The sequence below is a fragment of the Erinaceus europaeus genome, chromosome 1, assembly GCF_950295315.1.
Source record: "Erinaceus europaeus chromosome 1, mEriEur2.1, whole genome shotgun sequence".
Lineage (NCBI taxonomy): Eukaryota > Metazoa > Chordata > Mammalia > Eulipotyphla > Erinaceidae > Erinaceus > Erinaceus europaeus.
In genome coordinates, this window is record NC_080162.1 from 46,351,258 (window position 1) to 46,371,517 (window position 20,260).

The 20,260-nt window shown below is 40.1% G+C and overlaps 1 non-coding gene and 1 pseudogene across 1 annotated transcript; both read left to right on the forward strand.

Annotated features, from left to right (window-relative positions):
• Positions 1-20,260, forward strand: part of LOC103122708 (succinate dehydrogenase [ubiquinone] flavoprotein subunit, mitochondrial-like) — a 170,161-nt pseudogene that overhangs the window by 143,428 nt on the left and 6,473 nt on the right.
• LOC132542772 (U6 spliceosomal RNA) lies at positions 15,526-15,633 on the forward strand. Its single transcript, XR_009553746.1, has one exon. It is a non-coding gene; the product is annotated as a U6 spliceosomal RNA (small nuclear RNA).

Consider the following 20,260-nt stretch of genomic DNA (forward strand, 5'->3'; position numbering starts at 1 on the left):
CCGACATCAATGACAACTACAACAATAAAACAAGGGCAACCCAAAGGGAATAAATAAATAAATATTTTTTAAAATCACATATCCACACTTTCTTTAGTCATGAACAGACACAGCTGAGCAAAAGTGCAGGGGGGGAGGAGAGGAGATTCCGCTGTGTGTGTGTGTGGTGGGGGAGGGGTTTGAGCAAGGAGGGCGCTGGGGAAGACTTAGAAGGGAAGAAGAATCCTCCTCTAGGATAGCAAGGAAGAGAGAAAGGAGAAGAGAGAAGGTCAGACCGCCTATATTCAAAGGTGCATTTACTATTTCCCAGCTCTATGACCCTGGACAAGCTCCTAGCACCTCAACTCTTTATCCATGCTGTTGGATGAATTTAAACATACCTGTTTAAGAGGGTGTTGAATAAACACTATCATACTTGCAGAGGGATGCAGGTTGAGCAAGGATCTAGGACAAAATCATAAGTGTTTAGCAGAATCTGTTAAGCCTTTGCTTGCTGCATGGGAAGTGCACTGTGTGACCTCAGGGGGTGGGAATTGTATGGAATTGTACCCTTCTTGTCCTATAGACTTGTCAATATTTCCATTTAATAAATAAAAATTAAAGGAAAAAAAAAGAAAAAGACTGTTCCATGAATGAGTAGCTCTGCATCTATGTCCAGTCTCCTGTCACATTCATTCAGGAAACCAGTGGCAAATGCTAGAAGAAGAAGGAAACCAGTACAAGGGAGCACATCAATTCATGCAAGGGTTGTAACAGCTGCCATTTACCAGACACCGTGCTAAACGCTTTCATGTGCTGTCTCACTTCATCTTCCTTCATGACAATGCTGGGAGGTGGCGGTTATTACCACCTTCATTTCACAGAAAGAGAAGACAGATGAGGTACCCTGATCTGAATCCAGGTTCTTTGCTGTAATTCTTCTCCCCCCAACTCTCTTTTTTTTTTTTTTTTTTGATAGAGCCAGAAAGAAGTAGACAGAAGAAAAAGTGGGAGGGAGGGAGACCTGCAGTTTTCTGCTACCTATAAAGCTTCACCCCTGCAGTTAGGGAGCAGGGTCCTGAACCTGGGTCCTTGTACATGGTAAGATGTGCTTTCAAGTGGATGCACCACCGCCCAGCCCCTGTAGTTTCTGTGCACTCAGATACCATGCTATTAAGCCTACTAAGTTGATGACACCCATGAATCACTTGAGGCAGCTAAGACAGTCAGAGATGCAGAACAGGGCTGGGGTCCTGAAGTGTGTGGAGACCACAGTCACTGGAAGGAAGTGGCAGTCACCATCATTAATGCAGAAATAACTAAGCACTAAGAGGGAGAGGTGAGAACTAGAAAGGCCTCACAGGATGCAGAAGAAGCTCCAGGCCATTAATTCCAGACTGGGCTTTAAATTCTTAAGCCCCTGGCTCCTCTGCCTGTCCTGCTTCCCAGGAAGTCTCAAGAACTGAGGCCTGTGGTCACTCTGACATGTCTATTCCATTCCCCTCCCGGCCAGGTTTTAATTATCTGTACTGACCTGAAGACAGCCGCCTGCTTCCGGTGCACATCAGCCAGGCTCTGAATAAGTACCTCTCTACCACCTGGCCAGTTTCTCTCCCCTGTGACATGCTTTCTCCTTGGCACTCCTCACGTTGCTTATTAATTATTTCTGTTGTTTCCCCTTCTCTCTTCTCAGTTCAAAAGGTAAGTTCGGAAGGTCTGAGATTTTCATTGGTTCTGTTTTGGGCTGCCTCTGGGCATTTGTAACAGTGTAGGCCTGCTAGGGTTCAGTGTTTATTGAATGAAAGGTGAGTGCCTGTGCATGTGCATTGTTCTGGGAGGAGACCTTTCCTCACCTTTTCAGTGGGTTCTGTCTCCCAAGCAGATCAGAGCCACTGTCTCAGCACACCTTCTGAACCCCTGCCAGCTCCATATTCTGGGATTCTAGTGACCACTTTGCTAGAGCTGGAAGAATGTTCAGTCTGAATCCTAGAAGACTGGAATATTCAGGGAGGCAACCCAATAGGCTGGAGAGGCAGTACAACAGTTATGCAAAAGACATTCATGATTTAGGCTCTGAGGTCACAGGTTCAATCCCCAGCATCAACAGGAGCCAGAGTTGAACAGTGCTCTGTTTCCTCTCTCTCCTCCTTCATTTCTCTCTCATTTTTTTTAATTTTTAAAATTATATTTACTTACTGAATAGAAACAGCCAGAAAAATGGAGAGGGAAGAGGGAAGTCAAGAGGAAGAGAAACAAAGAGACATCTGCAGCACTGCTTCACCACTCAAAAGGCTTTCCCCCTGCAGATGGGGGATAGGGGTTTGAACCTGGGTCTTTGTATATTGTAACATGTGTACTCAACCAGGTGCCTCACCACCTGGCCCCTTTCCCTCTCCATTTCTCTCTCACTAAAATAAATAAAATATTTTTAAACAATGGCAAGTTAATACCACTGGCCAGGGGATGGCCACCATCCATGGATAGGAGGAGCAGTAGCCAGCCCAGGATTGGACAACTCCTCCAGAAGAACGCCACAAACACCTGCTGCACTGAGCCCCTACTAGAATGAACAAACAGGGTATTCACAGAAATCAGCTGCATGCATTTGGCTGCAGCCAGCCTCTTGAAGAGCCTGAATAAAAGTAGATTCTACACATGCCCGGCATCGTGCTTGTGCTTCAAGGAGAAAGAGGAAAAAGGTCCAATTCCTGCTGACAATGAGCAGAGCAGAGCAGTCAGACCTAGACAATGGGAGGGAGGAAGCTATGCACTACATATCTCTATGCTGCTATTGGGGCTGTTTAACCAGCGCAGGCACAGAGCTGGAGCTAGATAAACAGTGTCACCAGTATTTTTTAAACCCACTTGGGGAAGTGATGCATGGTACGTTGCAGAGAAGACTCATCACAGCCTGGGTGGCGTTAGAACATGATGGGGTCTGCCAGCCAAAAATCTCAAGCCAACTCAATTTGTGTTATGGGATCAGATAAACAGACCAAGACTTTACTTTGCAAAAGTCTGATGAACTTAGTATCACTGCAAACAATGATTGCCTAGCACTTGCCTTCTTGATGGGTAAGTTCTCTAGCCTCTGAAGTTTTTGTTTTTATTGTGGATAGAAACAGAAAGAAATTGAGAAGGAAAGAGGAGAGGGAGAGAAAGAAAGAGAGAGAGATACCTGCAGTACTGCTTCATTGTTCATGAAGCTTCCCCCCTGCAGGTGGGGACCAGGGACTTCAACCCAGGTCCTTATGTAAATGTACTGTGCGCACTCAACCAGGTACACGACCACCCAGCACCCAGTCTGAGTTGCTGAACAAGGAAATATAGATACCTATGATATGTTAGGGTACCACTGAGAATGAGTTAGCTGGAGGTTTCCTGAGACCACTTGCACAATCTAACTCAGCTTTCAGGCAGCAGTATAAACACCACCTGTCCTCCCAACTCACCCGCACCCTCAACCACCACTTCCCAGAAACAATCTTCCAAACAAACTCTTACTCGCGGGTCCCATTGGTTCCCTCTGGGTAGCTTCACAGCACCTCCAAAACAAATGAAAAGGCTTCTACATGCCAGTTCCCACTGTTTCGATTTCTTCTTCCAGTTGAGATGCATCAAAGGAGGAAGGTGTTGTGATTAAATGTTAATCTGGACAGATCATTTTCTGATTCCAATTTCTCCCTCCAATTTTCTTGTGTGACTTTGAGTCCCCGGTCCTAGTATAGTGAGCTCCATTCTGGTCCAAAGAGGAGGCTTTTCCCTAATGCTTCATCAGACAAAATACAATGCTAAGCAGTCCCTGGCCCAGCCTCTAAATTCCTTTCCTATAGACAGTTACCTAGAGCAGGCAAAAGTCCACCATTACAGAGGCAAGGGACCTAATCAAGATAGTTTGAGTGTCTAGAAGAAGCAGTCACCCAGCTTTACAATCTCATTTAACAAGAATAGCTCCCAAGTAGACAAAAGGATTCCTCTCTTACAGAAACTGAGACTCAGAAAGTACATTACTTACCTGGAACATGAACCTGGGTTTACATTCTGCAAGCAACTGAATTCACTCTCTCATATACCTGGCTCCTCTGATGACCATGATCTCAGCACTGTCCCCTGTCCTTCAGCTGCCAACTGTCCAGAGCCTTCCTCAGAATCTTCCATTAGGGATTTCACACTGGCAGGAACAGTGATACTGTTAGTGGCTGCGTAAATCAAGACAATACCTAAGAGAGATGACTGTATCAGCACACTATACCTTTTCTCTCCTGTTTTGGGGTGGGAGGAGTGGTTAATGGTTTACAGTATTGTTGTTGCCACACGGGTATAGTCTTATCTACTACTGTAAGTGTCTGCAAGACACTCTCACTCCCAAATTAGGTCCTTTTCCACTACCACTCACCAGGAGCCCCGAGGCCTTCTCATACCCTCAGCCCCTCCTTCCCCAGAGTCCTTTGCTTTGGTGTAATACACATCCGCCAGTCCTAGTTTTGCTTTGTGTTTTCCTTTTCTATCCTCATTTCCAAAGTTCCACCTCTAAGTAAGATCATTTGGCATTTGTTCAGCACATCATAATTAATACCGTAATTCTGTCAAAGTGCATGCATTAATAAAGTTGTTTTAAATCACTGAAACAAACCACCCAACCTATTTTGAAGACACACATTTATAAATTTTACAAGTGTTAAACACTACAATGAGCATATTTTAAAAAGTGGCTTATATTATACCATGTAAATCACTATCAAATAAAATTAATAAAGTGTTATAAAAGCAACAAATGCAACATGGAATAAAAACAAATGAGATTTTAAATAAAGTAGCTTGATGCCTTAAATGGTATAATGAAAAATAGAAGCATGTATCAACTATGTTGTAATTGAGTCCCAAGCATTTTGTTGTAAAAGTATTTCCAACTTAAAAAATGTTTCTGCCATGATCCAAGAGGTGGTGCAGTGAGCAGAGCATGCTCTGGTTCTCTCTCTCTTTCGCTTTCTCTTTCTCTCTCTTGCTAATAAATAAATAAATGATTTTTTAAATGTCTGTGCCCCTATATTGGTCAGAAGAATCTAGATTTATTAGCTGATTTAAATATTTTCCTCTGATACACTCATCCAAATAACTTTGAGACCTTGTGAAAGAACTTATTTCTTCACAGAGACTGTAGCATTTTAGTGATAGCAGTCAGGACTTTTTGTTTCAGGCGGTTGTTACCAGCTCAGCATAGAAAAAAAAATGTCTTGACTTCCAGACACCCCCAATAATTGCAAAGTCATTTGCTTCAGTTGTTGTAAAGCAGTCTTTATTGGCCTCAGAGATATCATGTCCATATCCTACTTACAGAGAGCATTCTTCTTAGTATTATCTCTGTAACACAAGCTTTGCTTGTCAATGTCAGTTTTTGCTTCTCTTGAGGATCATAGAGATAGTAAAGATGTTCCCTAAGTAACTGATCTTTAGTTCAATTAAAAATTTTAATGCTGCATAAAACCCTCTTAGAATATCTCAAGATATAAATGATTCAACTTTTAGACTTTTAAAAAATCCAAAATAACAGCACTAGTTTTTTTTTTTTAAGCAGTATTTTGGCATTTAAAAATAGCACAGTATACCAGAATACCAAGAAAAAAAAATTTTTTTTTACTGCAATCATTAACACAGTTGCTAGGAGACCTGTGAAGAAGCTTAAAGCTAGGATATAGGTAGGCAAAAGGGTATTTCTTTAAGCCAAATAAGAAAACCAGGATTTATTTGAGCAACCACAAATAATAAAGAATGCAAACTGAAAAAGTAATGCTTGTGTTTAGAAAATTTTTTATTTATTTAAAACATATTCTAAGTGTACCCTCCACTGAGTTAGTATATAAATACTAATCATTAGAAATAGTGAGGAGACCGAAAAATGATTATGCAAAAAGACTTTAATGCCTGAGGCTCTAAAGTCTCGGGTTAAATCCCCAGCACCACCATAAACCAGAGCTGTGTAGTGATCTGTTTTTTCTCTCTTTCTCTCTCTCTCTCCCCCTCTCTGTTATAAAAATAAACATGTAGATAAATAAATTATTTTAAAAAGAAATAATTAGACATGTCTCTTGGCCTTCTAGATAATCTCTCTATTTTTAAATAGCATATTGTGATTTTCCTTTTCCATGGGTAAATGAAGATTTGGGGGAGGGGGAGGGGGTGGCTCACCCAGTTAAGCACACATAGTACTAAGCACAAGGACACACACAAGGTAAGGGCTTGAGCCCCTGCTCCCCACCTGTACACAAACACTCCACAAGTGGTGAAGCAGATCTGCTAGTGTCTCTATTTCTGTCTTCCTCTTTAGCTCCTCCCCCCTATCAATTTCTCTCTGTCCTATCAAATATAAAGGAAAGAAAGGGTGGGGATAGCCTCCAGGAGCAGTGGATTTACAGTACAGGTACCACACCCTAGCAATAACCCTGGAGGCAAAAAGAAAAGAAAAAAAGATTTTGTGGTTGGGCCCATACCCACAGTTTTCTTCTAGCGTTTGCCCTTCTTCCGTAGCCAGTCAACAGCGTCAGGCTGAGCCTGATACCCACAGTAAAGGCACTGGAGTCGCAGGGAGAGCAAGCTGAATAACAAGTGCTAGCCATGCAGGTAACAGGTGTAGAAGGATTCAGTTCGTCACAAAGAGGAAAAGATTAGAATGCTAGCCACAGGTCCGTGGAAAGAAAATGCCAATTCAGGAAATATTGGGAAACATCAAGTGTTGGCAATAAGTTGAATAAAGACAAAAGAAAGAGAAATCTCAACCTTGACCTGGGATCCTTAAGACTATGAAACCATGAATTAAACTGAATATTTATGTCTATATTTTCAAACCCAAAGTAAAAGAAAAAGAACCCCAGATAATATGTTGGCAAGTAATTTTCCAACCAGTAGTGATATCGTGTGTGTGTGTGTGTGTGTGTGTGTGTGTGTGTGTGTGTGTGTGTGTGTGTGTGTGTAAAAGTGTTGGCTTTATTGAATAAAGGCAAGAGAAATGGCATACTTTAATGATGACTCTTTAGTCTTTATCAGGCCATTCTGCCAACTGGGGCCCTACTCCGGGAGTCCTGAGATTCCCAAACAGACATGATGGGCCTAGAACTCGAATAAATCCCTCCCTCCATTGTTACCAGTCATTTCTATCAGAAACAACAAAATAGACCCCTTTGTGGGCCCCCATAGGACCTTGACCTCAACTTGGATCAACAATGGTAGAGAATGTTCCATCCTCTGAAGGGAGGATGGACAACTTACTATATGCTACACTGAGGAAGATGAGTCGATATTGGGGCAGCATGGAATGTTCCTGCTCATGACCACAGAATGTGAGCTCAGATCTACAGGGATGCAGAGGTCACACAGGCTCCTAAGCTAATTATGGGCCCCAGATCATATCAAACTGATGGGGTTTACAGTCAACAATATTTATATACATTTCCCATATTAGGGAGCTACTCTCCTCCCTGATCCAGCTTTCTGGTCTTTTCCCAGCCATGACATCATCTCCCCAGACAATAATTAGGATTCACCAGCATATCAGATTTCAGGCTCAGACAAAAAAAAAAAAAAAAAACACTAGTATAGCTATAGACCCTTTGAAATAGAACTAAAATATGCCTATTACTATATACAAAATGGAGGACCCCCTCCCCAACACTTCATCTGCATTATTCCAGCCTTTAGGTCCATGATTGTTCAACAATTTGTTTGGTTTTATATGTTAACTCTCTTGTCAACCATCAGGTTCCAGATATTAGCATGATGCCAACCAGACCTCCCTGGACAGACAACCCCACCTATGTGCCTTGGAGCTCTGCTTCCCCAGAGCCCTTCCCCACTAGGGAAAGAGAGAGACAGGCTGGGAGTATGGATTGACCTGTCAATGCCCATGTTCAGCGGGGAAACAATTATAGAAGCCAGACCTTCAGCCTTCTGCATCCCACAATGATCTTGGGTCCATACTCCCAGAGGGTTAAAGAATAGGAAACCTATCAGGATGGGATATGGAGATCTGGTGGTAGGAATTGTGCGAAGTTGTACCCTACTTATCCTATGGTTTTGTTAATGTTTACTTTTTATAAATAAAAAAATTACATTTTGTTAGATTTTATGAGAAATGAGACATCAGTTTTTCCTTATTGAATTGGCCAATTCAAAACTCTTATTATTCCATTATTCACAATAACCGAGGAATGAAAATAGTCTAAATAGCCACTGTTGGTTGGATGGGTAAAGAACTTATGGGCTATAGAATCAATGGAATATTATTTGATTATCAAAAAAATAATAATATTGTACCCTTCCAGACAAAATGGAAGAAACTGGAAATGTTTATGCTTAGTGAAGTAAGCATATGAAAAACAACTGCTGGGTGGTTATCTCATATGTGGAATATAGATCATTGAAGCACATAAACTCAGAAAAGCAAATGTCAATAAATAAATAAATAGGGATCCAGGTGGTGGCGCATCTGGTTGAGTGCAGACATTACAGTGCACAAGGACCCAGGCTTAAGCTCCTGGTCCCCACCTTCAGGAGGAAAGCTTCACAAGTGGTGAAGCAGGGCTGCAAGTGTCACTCTGCCCCCCTCCCTCTCTATCTTCCCCTTCCCTCTCAATTTCTCTCTGTCTCTACCCAATAATAAATAAATAAATTAGTTAATTAATTAATTAACTGTACTGTTGCTAATATTTTGTAAGAACTCTGCTATTTATCAGAGGGAGGGCACAGAAATTTGAAATAGTACAGTCTGAAACTGTACTCCTATAAGACTTTCATGCCTGAAGCTCTGAGGTTTTGCATTCAATCTTTAAGGCTACTAAAAGTCAGAGCTGAGCAGTGCTCCAGTAAAGGGGAGGGAGAGAGACTGAGAGACAAAGAAGGAGGAGGAGGAAGAGGCTAAGGAGGAGGACGAGGAGGAGGACAAGGAGGAATAGGAGGCAGGCCTAGCACCCAGAGTTTGGTTTCTGTATCTTATCTACTCATTAGATGAAAAAAATAGTCAATTCCATTTAAGGCAGTATCTTGTATGACAAAGTAAGGAAGTTTTCAAAGTTGATGGAAGTATGTCCCAAAGTCAAAGAAGCAGCTTAAAGAGGATCCTCCTGAAAAATCTTGTGAGGGATAAAGAGAAAGCATTAGACCTCACTGATACTAAAAATAAGAAATTTTGTGGTCATAAATGTTGTTCTGGGCAGAGGCTACAGATAAGGGAATGAACAAACACCTCATCACAGACTCCTGCAAGCATCAAGCCGGCTTTGATCTAGCACGTTATGATTGGGCCCTCAATCGCTATCGAACAGGCCATGGCCGTGCACCGCTATGTTCCATCGCTGGGGAGCCAGAGACAACCCGAACTGCCCCTGCGGCTACAGACAGACTATGACCCACATAGTCAACGACTGCCACCTCTCCAGATTCAAAGGAGGTCTCGAAACTTTACATCAGGCTCAACCTGACGCTGTTGACTGGCTACGGAAGAAGGGCAAATGCTAGAAGAAGAAGGGAATGGGCGGAGACACTATAATATTATGCAAAGAGACTGTCATATCTGAGATTCCAAGATCCCAGCTTCAATCTCCCACACTACCATATACCAAAGATGAGCAGTGCTCTGGTAAAAATAATAATAATAATAATAAATATAGTGCTCATGAGAGACAGGGAGGTGGGGCTGCGGAGCAGCAGCAGCAGCTGTATTTCTCTCCTATCCTCTCCAGGTCAACTAGGAATACCAAAAGAAACCTCCTGGGACTGAGACAAGACAGGACTAGAATGACTTCAAGAACCCACCAAATCAGTGGTGAGTGCAAACACATGTGACTCATGGAAAAAGAGGAGCCTAGGGAGAGATTAAGTGGCTGGTAACAGTCCAGGAGTTTACCAGTTTGAGACACCACCTCTAGTCTGTTTTACCAACAAAAAGATGACTGAAGGAAGGAGAGGACACCCCTAAGACTCCCCAAATCCAACTGTGAGTCTCCATTGCTACTGCCCTCAGAATCTGGAGCAGTGGCAGGGAGGCCCTGTGCTGACACCAAGGGACAGAGAACTAACCAGGAAACTCAGGAGAAGATCTATACCTTGGTGTCCTAGCAGTGGGGCTGTGAAGGTCTCTTTGCACAACCACTGGATTATCTCTGCTCCATCCTGTTTTATCTCTTGATCAGCAGTGAGGGATTAAACTAAGAATCCTACTTATAGTTTAAAAGCCCTCAGATTCCCATATCCTACAGGGAAGAAAAAGAACAAAAGAGGATTTTAAGCCACTGAGCACCAACTCAGGGATTAAAATAATATTGAAACAACTGTCAATTTTCACAACTGTGAACCCTTTAATTACCTTACTTAGACACGACAATCAAGACAAGAGTGATCAATAATTTGAAAAGTACTGAGAGAGGGAACTCATAACATAATATATAAAATGGCTAAACCAACAAGAAGAAATATTGGAGAAATGAACCAGGACAAGAGTCCAGCTAAATGTCCCCCAAAGGTTGAAGCACAAAATGATGAGGTCAACATCCAAACACTAGTTAAGGAAATAATCACAAAAGTGAGTAAAGAGTTTGTCATCAGAAATGCAGAAACAACAAATGAGACTCTGGAAGAAAGCACTAATTATCTCAAGGTTATTCGAGAGCTGAAAGCTGAAATAGCTGAGCTACAAACACAACTAGCTAAACAAGATGAAACAGTATCAGCGCAGGGTAACAGAATAGATGAACTCCATAAAACAGTAGAGAGGAGAGAGAATAGAATAGATGAGGCTGAAGACAGAATTAGAAAGATAGAGGACGAATTAGAGACAACTAAAAAAGAAGTAAGAGATCTTAAAAAGAGATGAAGAGGTGCTGAAAACAACAACAGAGACATCTGGGATGACTTCAAAAGAAATAATATACACATTATTGGCTAACCAGAGGAAGAAAGAGAGGGAGGGGAAGAAAGCATTCTTCAGGACATAATAGCTGAGAACTTCTCTAGTCTAGACAACATCAAAGACATAAAGGTTCAAGAAGCCAAGAGGGTCCCAAACAGAATTAACCCAGACTTAAAGACACCAACGCACATCATATTTAGAATGGAAAGTAAAAGGATAAAGAAAGGATCCTGAAGGCCGCAGGAGAAAAACAAAGAGTCACCTACAAAGGAAAACCCATAAGATTAGCAGCAGACTTCTCCACACAAACACTATAAGCCCAAAAAGAATGCTAAGATATCTATCGACTGCTCAATGAGAAAGGCTTTCAACCAAGACTACTGTATCCTGATAGACTGACAATCACACTAGATGTAGGCACGAAAACCTTCTCAGACAAGCAACAGTTGAAGGAATCAACTATCACCAAGCCTGCCCTGAAAGAAGTTCTGAAAGGTCTCCTATAAACAATCAGACCACCATAAATATGCCATATATCAAAGCATTCTAAAAATCTACAAGAATGACATTAAAATATCTTCAATCTTTGATATCAATAAATGTCAATGGCCTGCATTCGCCTATTAAAAGACACAGAGAAGGAAGATGGATCAGAAAACACAACCCAACAATATGCTGTCTACAGGAAACCCACCTAACTCAATAAGATAAACACAGACTCAAAGTGAAAGGATGGAAAACTATCATACCAGCCAATGACCCACAAAAAGGGCAGGAACAACTATTCTCATATCTGGCATGATAGATTTTAAAATAAATAAAATTAAAAATATAGGGATGGGAACTACTTAATGCTCATTGGATCAGTCAATCAAGAGGAATTAACAATTATTAACATCTATGCACCCAATGAGAAGCCATCTCAATACATCAAACATCTACTAAAAGAGCTACAGTAATATATTAACAGCAACACAGGAATAGTAGGGGACTTCAACACCCCACTCTCTCACTTGACATATCATCCAGGCAGAAAATCAATAAAGACACAAGGGAGCTAAATGAGGAGATAGAAAAACTAGAACTATTGGACATTTTCAGAGTCATTCATCCCAAGAAACTGGAATACACATTTTACTCAAATCCACATGGGTCATTCTCAAGGACAGACCATATGTTAGGCCACAGAGAGAGCATCAGCAAATTCAAGAGCACTGAAATCATCCCAAGCATCTTCTCAGACCACAGTGGAATTAAACTAACACTTAACAATCAACAAAAGATTAGTAATAGTACCAAAATGTGGAAGCTCAATAGTACACTACTTAACAACTAATGGGTCAAAGAGGAAATCAAGGAAGAAATCAAAATGTTTTGAGAGTTCAATGAAAATGAAGACACAAGCTATCAAAATATTTGGGATACAGCTAAGGCAGTACAGAGAGGGAAGTTCATAGTCATACAAGCACACATTAGGAAACAAGAAAAAGCACAAATAAACAGCCTGATTGCACATCTTAAAGACCTAGAAGAAGAAGAACAAAGGAACCCTAAAGCAACCAAAAGGACAGATCACTAAAGTTAGAGCAGAAATAAATAACATTGAAATAAGAAAACCATAGAAAAGATCAATGAAAGTAAATGTTGGTTCTTCGAAAGCATGAACAAAATTGACAAAACTCTAGCCAGACTCACAAAACAAAAAAGGGAGAAGACCCAAATAAATAAGATCATAAATGAAAGAGGAGATATCACAATGAACACTGCAGAAATTTAACATATCATGAGAGTCTTCTATGAACAACTATATGCCACCAATCTAGAGAACCTGGAAGAAATGGGCGATTTCCTAGATAGCTATGAACTTCCAAAATTAAGTAAAGAGGAACTAGATAACATGAACAGGCCCATCACAGCTAATGAAATTGAAACAGTTATCAAAAATCTTCCCAAATATAAAAGTCCTGGACCAGATGGTTTTACAAATGAATTCTACAAAACTTTCAAAGAACTAATACCTCTACTTTTACAGTCTTCCAGAAGATTGAAGACACTGGAATACTCCCTTCCAGCTTTTATGAAGCCAACATCACTTTGATACCAAAAGAAGACAGGGACAATACCAAAAAAGAAAACTACAGACCAATATCTCTATTGAACATAGATGCTAAAATATTGGACAAAATTCTAGCCAGCCAGATACAGCAATGTATTAAAAAGATTGTCATCAAAAAAAAAAAAAAAAAAGATTGTTCATCATGACCAAGTGGGGTTTATCCCAGGGATGTAAAGTTGGTTTAATATACATAAATCAATCCTCATGATCCACCATATCAATAAAAGCAAGACCAAAAACCACATGGTAGTATCAATAGATGCAGAGAAAGCCTTTGACAAAATACAACATCCCTTTATGACCAAAACACTACAAAAAATGGGAATAGATGGAAAATTCCTGAAGATAGTGGAGTCTATATATAGCAAACCTACAGCCAACATCATACTCAATGGTGAAAATCTGGAAGCATTTCCCCTCAGCTCAGATACTAGACAGGGCTGCCCACTATCACCACTATTATTCGACATAGTGTTTGAAGTTCTTGCCATAGCAATCAGGCAGAAGCAAGGAATTAAAGGAATACAGATTGGAAGAGAAGAAGTCAAACTCTTCCTATTTGCAGATGACATGATAGTATACATAGAAAAACCTAAGGAATCCAGCAAGAAGCTTTTGGAAATCATCAGGCAATACAGTAAGGTGCCAGCCTAAAAAATCAACATTCAAAAGTCAGTGGCATTCCACTATGCAAACACTAAGTAAGAAGAAGCTGAAATTGAGACATTAATTCCTTTGACTATAGCAACAAAAGCAATAAAATATCTAGGAATAAACCTAACCAAAGAAGTGAAAGACTTGTATACTGAAAATTATGAGTCACTACTCAAAGAAATTGAAAAAGACACAAAGCAGTGGGAAGATATTCCATGTTCATGGGTTGGAAGAATTAACATCATCAAAATGAATATACTACCCAGAGCCATCTATAAATTTAATGCTATCTCCATCAAGATTCCCACCACATTTTTTAGAATAATAGAGCAAATGCTACAAATGTTTATCTGGAACCAGAAAAGACCTAGAATTGCCAAAACAATCTCGAGAAGAAAGAACAGAACTGGAGGTATCACACTCCCAGATGTCAAATAATATTATAGGGCCATTGTCATCAAAACTGCTTGGTACTGGAACAAGAATAGATACACTGACCAGTGGAATAGAATTGAGAGCGCAGAAGTAAGCCCCCACACCTATGGACATCTAATCTTTGACAAAGGTGCTCAGGCTATTAAATGGGGAAAGCAGAGTCTCTTCAATAAATGGTGTTGGAAACAATGGGTTGAAACATGCAGAAGAATGAAACTGAACCACTATATTTCACTAAACACAACATAAATTCCATGTGGATCAAGGACTTGGATGTTAGACCAGAAACTATCAGATACTTAGAGGAAAATATTGGCAGAACTCTTTTCCACATAAATTTTAACAACATCTTCAATGACATGAATCCAATTACAAAGAAGACTATGGTGAGCATAAACCTATGGGACTACATCAAATTAAAAAGCTTCTTCACAGCAAAAGAAACCACTACCCAAAACAAGAGACCCCTCACAGAATGGGAAAAGATCTTTACATGCCATATATCAGACAAGAGTTTAATAACCAAAATATATAAAGAGTTTGCCAAACTCAACAACAAGAAAACAAATAACCCTATCCAAAAATGGGGAGAAGACATGGACAAAATAATTACCACAGAAGAGATCCAAAAGGCTGAGAAACACATGAAAAATTGCTCCAAGTCTTTGATTGTCAGAGAAATGCAAATAAAGACAACATGGAGATACCACTTCACTCCTGTGAGAATGCCATACATCAGAAAAGGCAATAGCAGCAAATGCTGGAGAGGGCGTGGGGTCAAAGGAACCCTCCTGTACTGCTGGTGGGAATGTCAATTGGTCCAACCTCTGTGCAGAACAGTCTGGAGAACTCTCAGAAGGCTAGAAATGGACTTACCCTATGATCCTACAATTCCTCTCCTGGGGATATATCCTAAGGAACTCAATACACCCATCCAAAAAGATCTGTGTACACATATATTCTTAGCAGCACAATTTGTAATAGCCAAAACCTGGAAGCAACCAGGTGTCCAACAACAGATGAGTGGCTGAGCAAGTTGTGGTATATATATATACACAACGGAATACTATTCAGCTATTAAAAATGGTGACTTTACTGTTTTCAGTCCATCTTGGATGGACCTTGAAAACTTCATGTTAAGTGAAATAAGTCAGAAACAGAAGGATGAATATGGGATGATCTCACTCTCAGGTAGAAGTTGAAAAACAAGATCAGAAGAGAACACAAGTAGAACCTGAACTGGAATTGGTGTATTGCACTAAAATAAAAGACTCTGGGGTTGGTGGGGAAGAGAATACAGGTCCATAAAGGATGACAGAGGACCTAGTGGGGGTTGTATTATTATATGGAAAACTGGGAAAGGTTATGCATGTACAAACTATTGTATTTAATGTTGAATGTAAAACATTAATTCCCCAATAAAGAAAAGAAAAAGAAAAAAAAAGTGCTGGCTTCAGTAGCATGTATACTAAAATTGGGAACCATTTAGAGAAGATTAGCATAGCCCCTGTGAAAAGCTTATACATAAACTTGTGAAGTGTTCACCTTTTTTTTTCTTTTCAAGGAACATAATAATGATGATTCAGAGCACAAAAGATGAAACGGGTTGGAATCAACTTTTGAAATACTAATATAGCATGCTGCAAATAATGATTATAGCAGTTTCTCCAGCTCTATCAATCTGCTGAATTGCAAGTGTGAGAGAAAAAGTTACATGTGAATGTCTGTCAAGTCAGCAGTTGCATTTCACATTATCAAATGAAAAAACAAAAACTTCTGTATTTAGATCAATAATAATAACAAATACTAAAATTTAAATTAAAAATTTGTTGCACAGGTAGAGCACAGGACTTGCATGTGGGAAATCCCAGGCTGATTCCCAGCACTGCATATGATGGAACCCACTCTTCTCTATTTCTATCTTTCTTTCTCTGTCTCTCTCACAAAACTACTCTAGTAACAACAATAATAATCTTAACAATAAGTAAAAATAAGAAATGTTAAAGTGAATGGCAAGGAAGGGGGAACGAAATGAGTCCTTACACAAGAGTAAGTGTGAATAAATGTGGAGTGAATGACAGAAATAAATTGTAATTAGAAATTTAACAGAGGCAAGCAAGGATCATTAATAGATACAGAAACACTGGGGAAGGCCACTAGGAAAAGTCCCATGATTTCACTTGTGACATAGAAAAGAAGTGCCTTTAGGTTTAGCCTAAACCTAGTCCTGAAATAATCAGACAAATTCAAGTTGTTGGATTCGATATGCTAGAAAGTAAGTGACTAATCTTTTGAAAAAAAAAATGCCCCCATAAAAAACAGAAAGAACAAAAGCCAAGGAGTAAGACTTAGTAAGAACTACAGTTGTTAGGTAAGAGCACAGATTTCTGTTGGTGAGTGCAGTGTGGAACAGTATCCTGTAATCTTACAACCTTGTAAACCATTACTAAAAATAAGTAAATAAATAAACAAAGGCTAGAGAAGGCAGATGTAGAGGGACATCCTAGATTAAAGGATCCTAAAAGACATGACAACTAAATGCAACTTGTGGTCCTCTCTTAGAATCAAGGAAGGAAAAAAAAAGAGAGAGAGAGAGCAATAGTAAGACATTCTAGAAAATTTGAATGTGGTCTTGAAGTTAGATAAAATATTAATTAGAACCAGCATAGCCTATGGCCAAGGCCACATATGTGCTGGGGCTGAAGTCCAGAGCTAGCTAGGCCATACCAGCCCTGCCTGTGAGGACCTGGACGGCTGGGCAGGTGGACAAGCAGCCCCCGCCACTGCCTGCTCAAACCAGACCAAAAGGGAGAAGCTCATGTCCTCCTTAACAGGTCTCCTGGGCCAGGCCTCTTCTCGGTGCAGGGGCCACTACAGAAGCCACAGGCCGGCCACTCCAGACACAACATGTGAGAAACTCAGAGAGGGCTGTCCTTGCTCCCAGCCAATGTGTGTTACATTTCATCTTACATTTTCTTAAATATGCTGTTAGTACTTTGTTTCCACACAACGTGTGTTCTGTTTCGGGGACATGTTACCCTCTTGTAGTACTTGGGGGGGATTAGGACCAGAAATAAGAACAAAAAGCAGAACTTGGACTAGGTTTGGTGTATTGCACCAAAGTAAAGGACTCTTGTGGGGGGAGGAGCACTTGGGCAGAGGGCAGAAGGTGTTTATCAGGTCTGGTGCAACGTGGTGGAGGACCCGGGCTGGGGGTGACAGCATTTTGCAGAAAATTGAGAAATTTTACCCATGTACCAACAATTGTGTTTACTCTAAGCCATTAATCCCCCCAACTTAAAAAAAAAAAAAAGAATTTCGTAACTAAAAAAAAAAAAGGTACTGAAATTAGCTTACTTAGTGCACCATGCACATGACTCAGGCTCCAGTCTGGCCTCCACAGCACTGAAGTAAGTTTCAGTACTGTAGGAGTGGTGAAGGCTCAGTTATAACAAAAAAGAAATTATATTAATCATTAGATTTTTTTTTTACCATGATAATGATATTGTGGTGAAACATCTTTGCTAGAAGATGCTGGCTGAAGTATTTGAAAGTGCAGGATTGGGGCTGAACAGTGATACACCCAGTATCACCCATGTTACAGTGCTCAAGGACCTGGGTTCAAGTCTCTGGTTCCCACCTGCAGGGGGAAGCTTCATGAGCAGTGAAGCAGTGCTGCAGACCTATCTATCTATCTATCTACCTATCTCTATTTCTCCCTTCCCTCTAAATTTCTTTCTGTCTCTATCAAAAATAAATAAATAAATATGTGAACGAGGAAGAGAGAAAGAGAAGAAAAAATGATTAAGAAGATAAGAGAAGGATCAATGTCTGCAATCTACTTTCACTGTTTGGGAATAAATGAAAAAGATTATAAAATATCAACTGCCAGCTATTGGTAGCTTTAAGTAAAGAGTATAAGGATGGGGGGAGGTAGTGGCACACAGGGTTAAGTGTACACAGTATGGAGCATACGGACTGCAGAAGGATCCTGGTTCGAACCCCCAGCTCCCACCTTCAGGGGGTTGCCTCACAAGCAGTGAAGCCAGTCTGCAGGTGTCTATCTTTCTCTCCCTCTATCTTCCCCATCCCTCTCAATTTCTCCTTGTCCTATCCAGAAAAAATTAAAAAAAAAAAAAAAAATGGCCACAGGAGCAGTGGATTCACAGTGCAGGCACCTTAAGCCCCAGCGATAGACCTGGAAGAAAAACAAACAAAACAACAACAACAACAACAAAAGTATAAGGATGGTTACTAAACTATTTTTTTACCTTTGATATATATTTGATATATCTCCAAATAAAAGAAAGGGGGAAATGATGAGTTGAAGTACACAAATGATAAAAGAGTCCTCTTTCACCACTAGGTGTGAATATTGTTAGAATAACAGCAGGTAAATTGTTAATGACTCTGTTATGAGAAACCAGTCACTGGGCAACACCGGTGGAGAATGCCCTGTTAATTTATTTAGATTGGGAAAGCAGGGAAGAAAACCATTTATAACCAAGTTATATAAATGAATGAAACTCTTGCTGTCCCTACTCAGACAGAAAGTGAAAGTGAGAACCTACTGATGTTTTCCCCCCACACACACAATATTTGTTAGTGATTTAATAATGGTTTATAAGATTATAAGTTTACAGATATACAGTTTACAGAATTTATAAGATTATAAATTCTGCATCACCGCCTTCATAACCTTCATAGTTCTCACAAAATCTTTTTTATTATTTTTTTTTATTTGATAGAAACAGCCAGAAATTGAGAGGAAGGGGAGATAAAGAAAGGATAGAGACTGAGAGACATATGCAGCACTGCTTTACCACTTGTGAAGTTTTTCCCTTGCAGGTGGGGACCAGAGGCTTGAACCCAGGTCCTTGTGCATTGTAACATGTATGCTCAACCAGGTGTGCCACCAGCTGGCCCCATCCTCACAAATCTTAGAAATGATTTGGCTATTCCTCTCTTTCTTTCTTTCACTCATTCTTTCTTTCTTTCTCTCTCTTCCTTCCTCTCTTTTTTTTAATTTTTCTTATTGTTGTTGCTTTTAATACTAATAAGTTACTACAATATAAGACCAGATGGATCAGGATCATTTATTTATTTTTATTGGATTTATTTATTTTTATTTTATTGGATAGAAGCAGAGAGAGATTGAGATGGAATAGGGAGATAGAGAGGGAGAAAGAGAGACACTTGCAGCACTGCCTCACTACTTGTGAAGCTTCCCCCTACAGATGGGGAAGGCGACTTGAACCCTGGTCCTTGTACATAATAATATGTGCTCAACCAGATGCCCCACAACCTGATACCACCATATGTATATTTAAGGCATGCTAAAAGTCCAAGGCACAGAGTAGAATTTACGACCATTTGTTCATGCACATACAGTCATCTTTTTTGCTTTTTAAGATAGAGACAGAAAAGGCAGAGAGGACCCTACTAAGGAAACAGAGAGACAAGTTTGGGGAATATATTGAATAGCCAATGTTCAAGTCTAGTGGAGAAGCAATTACTGAAGCCAAGCCTCCTTCCTTCTGCACCCCAAAAGAATTTTAGTTCATACTTTCAGAAGGGGAAAATGTTAGGGAAGATGACCAGAGGGCTCTGAACCCCAATTCCACCAAGAATTGAAATGTTTATCACCAGGAATTTTTGTTTTTATACTACCACTGAAAGGGATGAGAATCTGGAAAACACCAGAGGAAGTGAGACACTGTTTTGCTTAACTCAGAGGGAAGAATACAAGAGCAGGACACTCAGAAATAGTAATAGATATAGGTGTAACTTGGAAAGAAAGTGAAGGCATGGCCACAGAAGTGGGGAAACAGTGGACAAAAAGCAAGTTAGATATAGATATAGTTAGATACATCATCAACCCACATCTGTGACCTTGGAAGAACTATTGCAGTTTCCACTAAAAGAAGATGGGGATACAAAACTCTGCTGGTGGGAATGGTAGAATTATACCCTACTGTCTTATAATTTTTTAAATCACAAATAAAAAAATTTTAAGAGAAGGCAGAGATAGGAAATAAAAGAGATCACAGCACCAAAGTTTCATTCAATAGAGTGGGGGCCTTGAACCTGGGTCACTTGCATGGCACAACAGCACACTATCCAAGTGAGCCATTTCACTAGTCCCAGGATATGCCTGGTGTACACCAAACACTCCTGAA